This window comes from Haplochromis burtoni, unplaced genomic scaffold (assembly GCF_018398535.1).
Source record: "Haplochromis burtoni strain Fernald_Lab_line unplaced genomic scaffold, NCSU_Asbu1 Contig_3805, whole genome shotgun sequence".
In the NCBI taxonomy this organism is placed as follows: domain Eukaryota; kingdom Metazoa; phylum Chordata; class Actinopteri; order Cichliformes; family Cichlidae; genus Haplochromis; species Haplochromis burtoni.
This window is the reverse complement of record NW_024586166.1, coordinates 1-4,357: the sequence shown is the minus strand read 5'-3', so window position 1 is coordinate 4,357 and position 4,357 is coordinate 1. Positions and strand designations below refer to the sequence as shown.

Below are 4,357 nucleotides of genomic sequence, written 5' to 3'. Positions count from 1 at the left end.
CATTTAAAGATGTGTGTGAAGAGGCTCAAGATGCACAAACAGCATAAAGATGAGATGAGAAATGTGTTGAATATGAAAATGCTACTGAATGGGAATATTCTTGATTTCCATAAGTCTGAGGTGCAGAGAGTAAAGGCACTGACAGTGATTTGTTCCCAGTCAGGGTAAAAACTGACTGATATGAGCCCCGAGAGTCTGAAAGTGCTGTGTTTAAAGATGTAGAAGCAGCTGAGGTCAAGATTGTAGGTTTAAAGAGTCGGGCACTGCTGTATTGTTAACATTCAGACATGATGCAGTTACAGTGAGCTTGGGGTACATGAGCTATCATGTTAGGCAAATACCAGCAGCCTCCATTGTGATGCAGCGTTTTGGTCCTGTAGCAGCAGTGTGCAGTATTTCCTTAAACAAGTAAAAAAATAAAAGTATAAATCTGTAAGTTTGGTCAGCAGCTGTGGTTCCAGAGGAGATCTTTGGAGTTAGACCAGGATCTCTGAGTTTAGGGTTTCACTACAGTTAAATACAGTATCTCCATAAATTCACCAAGTCACACAGTAAATGGTGGGAAATAACACCAACAACTATATAGTGTATTATGAAGTACTACAAAACAACAACAAAGTAAAACTCCTGTACTGTGGGGTTTCATTGGCTACTTTAAATAAAGGGATATCAAGTATTACTCTGACAGTGTCCTCAGCATCTGTAGCCCACTACACCCCAGATGGTTCAATGATGCCAGGAAACTGAGGACTCATCATCTCCGTCCACAAACATAAGTGTAAAGTCTTCTGGGTTGTAACACTGCTCACATGCTAAACTGCTCCGAAAGTCTTTTTTATAAATCTTCTTTCTTTTGGAAACATTTTGACTCGTCTCAACTTATAACATCAACTTATTGATCACAGTCCTGTCAAAGCAGATCAGCAGATTCATTATAATTAAGCTGTTGAATGATCAGCTCATAAAAGTTATGTTCATGTTTTCAGTGTTTTCTCCATCCAAGCTCATCCCAAAGTCCAGACATGCAGGTGATTAGAAAAGACATCTGATCTGAATGTGCTGCTGACTCTTTGAATATTGTGATTTCCTGATGACCAGGAGAAACATGTCTGGAAAACATGCAGAATCTTTAGAATCAAATAGGCTGTGGAAATGTGCAGTGAATGAAGGTTATAGTAGGAGACACCTGGTTCTGGTCAGATGAGCCACTTTAACTGGCTCCTTTCTTTTTAGCCCACAATGATCATTTTGATCTGTGTTTTATTCTCATTATTTTAAATGGACTCAGTTAACAAAGGGCCAGTATAGCAGTAAAAAAGCACAATGGCTGTAAACAATAAAGTTCACAGATTAAATTAAGACATCAGCCTAAAGAGCAACATAACAATGAGGTCACATAAAAGAAGCAATTATGAAACTTTGACTGCAAACTACAGATCTGCTAAAATAATAAATCAGCCAACTAGACTTGATAATTACATTATAACAAGATGTTGAAATGGATGTTACTTATACAGCAGTTTAACCTGAAAAGAGGACGTTACTCTCAAGTGGTGAGGGATTATTTACAGGTAACATTTAGTGGACAAAAAAGGTGTGTGGATAAACTGCACACATGCATTCCTGGGATTACTGTTCCAGAGTAATGCAATAAGAAACCAGCAGGTGGCAGCAGTGTGCTGGTTGGCACTGTCTCCTCACAGCAAGAAGGTCCTGACTGGGTTTTCCCCGGGTCTGCGTGGCCCCTCTCTGGGAACTCCAGCTGCCTCCCACAGCCCAGGGACCTGCATGTTAGATTAACTGGTAATTCTAAAGTGGTCGTAGGTGTGAATGTGAGCCTGAATGCTTGTGTGTCTCTGTCTGATAGTCATATGACACAACTGTGACTTGTCCAGGTGTACACTGCTTCTGGATTGAGGAGTAATACTATTTTAAAAACAAACAGACAAAGAAAGCAGAGCTGCACCTCACAGTTTGTATTGATGATATTTTTGGACCCAGCTGTGTTTTGTTCTTCTAGAAAGCCACATGTGGGACGAGCACAAATGTAAAGGCAGCCAGTGATGCCTCAACATCTTTAAAACTCAAGCCTGCATCATCAACTCACAGAGCTCTGGGCTCAAATGTCTGCTGGGACCCAAACAACTTGTTTTGATGACCAGGCCTTTATTCTTTCTTCAATAATAAGAAATAGTAATAATGTGTCCTACTGAGTACTTCTAAATGGAGAGCACCTTATTGAAAAAATAAAAGGTAACATCACAATATAGCTTCAATAAAAACTTTAAAGCAGCCAATCATGAAGAGTTCTGTGGTCCACTTCCAAACCAGAAAATCTAATCAAGCACAAACAATCTTAAATCTTTACTCTGATGAAAATATAAGAGAAAGTGAAGTCAAGGTTAAGTTTATTTATATGATGTTTAAAACGACAGAGCTGATCGCAGAGCTCTACATTTACAATATATAACCTTAAAAAAGTAAAACGTTAAATCCAGAAAAAGTGAGAACAGCAAACAACATTAAAATAAAATTAAATAAAAAATAAAATTCACAGCATCTGACATCAAATGAATCAAGCTCAACTTTTTCATGTTTTTATAACAAATAATTCATTTTTGCATGATGCAGATCTTTAAACTCAGACAGTAAAAGTATTTGTTGGTGTTCATACCAGCACTAATGTGACTCTGCTGACTTTAAGTTGTTGCTTTGAGGTAATAAAAAACACAGACTTAAAACTTTTTTCTCACTTGCTATTGGAACAGGATACATTCAAAATTGTATATTAAAGCTTAAAAATGAATAAAAAAATATCAGCTGAATATAAAGAGCATGGATCTGAAACAGGACACACCTCTGTGTGCTTTATGCTAAAAGATAGTACCAAGTCAATATCATATTATTATTCAATATCATCTTCATAAACACTAAAAAGTGAGCACGTCTGATATTTGAGCAGCAGAGGAGCAACAGTGGATTCATAAAATGCTTCTTTTTGCTGCTGCAGCTCTCCTCACTGACCTGTAAGACAAACACAAAGAACACAAATGTCCAAGTTTCAGGATGTTCACCATTTAATAACTTGAAGAATAACTCATCCTGCACAGAAGCATAATTACCAGGAAAGCTTCCTAATGTGACTTCAGAATAAACTGCTGCATCAGCTGCAGGACTTGATTTTCCTGTGAGTGGAAAGAAGATTTTAAGACCAGATAAACATGTTGAACAACATTCACTGGAGGTGATGGCAGACTTTGTTTACCTGCTTTCTTCTTGGCTTTTTCTTTTTTGGGGCGTTTGACCTCAGCATACATCAGACTGTCCTCTAAAAGAGAAGCCAGAGCTCAGGATACATTTGATCAGCAGGTTTATGACACAGAGCTGTTGGACACATGTGGATTTAAACTCTGCAGATCAAGTCTGATTTGTCAGCCACAGCCATTAGATTATTACTTAAGCTGCCAAGTAAAGAACAGACTATTTTAAGTGCTAAGAGCAGCATGTAAGAACCATTGACAAGATGTGATACGTCACAAGGTTTCTTTTACTATTACAAAAAAGTTAACAATTTAGACTTTTGAACACAGGATATTTTATTTAAGCAAATTAGCAAAACAAAAATCTTAATCAACTAGTAATAATCACTTGATTCATTCACCTGAATTTTATCCAAATGTAACTAATCTACTCAGTGCTATCGCTAATTTCAGATATAGTGTGGAGGTGAGGAGAGGGGTAATCAGTGCTGCACTCCTCTCCATCCTGTGCATGAAAGTCCGAATGAGGAAGCAGTAACACAGTACAAAGTCTTCCAAGTCTTGTGAAGGACAAAAAATGATAATTTCACTTCATAAGTCCACAGTGATTGTTCAACTGAAACTTTTGACTGTGAACTCCACAGTGCTTTCTTCAGATGTTACTGATGTTACTCATCTGCAGCAAACTACAAAAAGAACCTCGAACCTTCCCAAACAGCTTCATTTATACTCATCTGCCCGTCTGCATCTCTCCCTTCTTTCATCCCTTACTCATATTTTATATGCCCTACATCTATTCCACATACACACACGTTTCCATCCTATTGGCACATCTGATACTTTCCTGTATCAAACAACCAGCTTAAACAGTTCTCTGCTGGGCCTCCAGTGATCGAGCACACTCAGGTTATGCGTTTTATTTGATGGTGTTTGGTTTTGTGATCGTTGGTCTAGTTCAGAAGCTCTGGATGCTGTGATTCAGTAAATCCAGCTGAAAGGGGAATTTTTTTGCCTCCCAGATTAAAGACTTTGATCAAAGGCCTTAGATTAGAGATTAACCTGTGATCTGAGGAAGAGACTGAACTCAAACTGTGGAA

The 4,357-nt window shown here is 38.1% G+C and overlaps 1 long non-coding RNA gene across 2 annotated transcripts; it reads right to left on the bottom strand.

The window, feature by feature from the left end:
* Nucleotides 1-2,391: 2,391 nt before the first annotated feature.
* LOC102292596 lies at nt 2,392-3,889 on the bottom strand. Of its 2 annotated transcripts, XR_006053983.1 has the most exons (4): nt 3,662-3,889; nt 3,266-3,328; nt 3,123-3,185; nt 2,392-3,024 (listed from the first exon to the last, which is right to left on the bottom strand). It is a non-coding gene; the product is annotated as an uncharacterized LOC102292596 (long non-coding RNA). The 2 variants fall into 2 exon arrangements; XR_318186.3 differs by lacking the exon at nt 3,662-3,889 and having other exon boundaries at nt 3,266-3,642.
* Between the last annotated feature and the right edge of the window lie 468 nt (nt 3,890-4,357).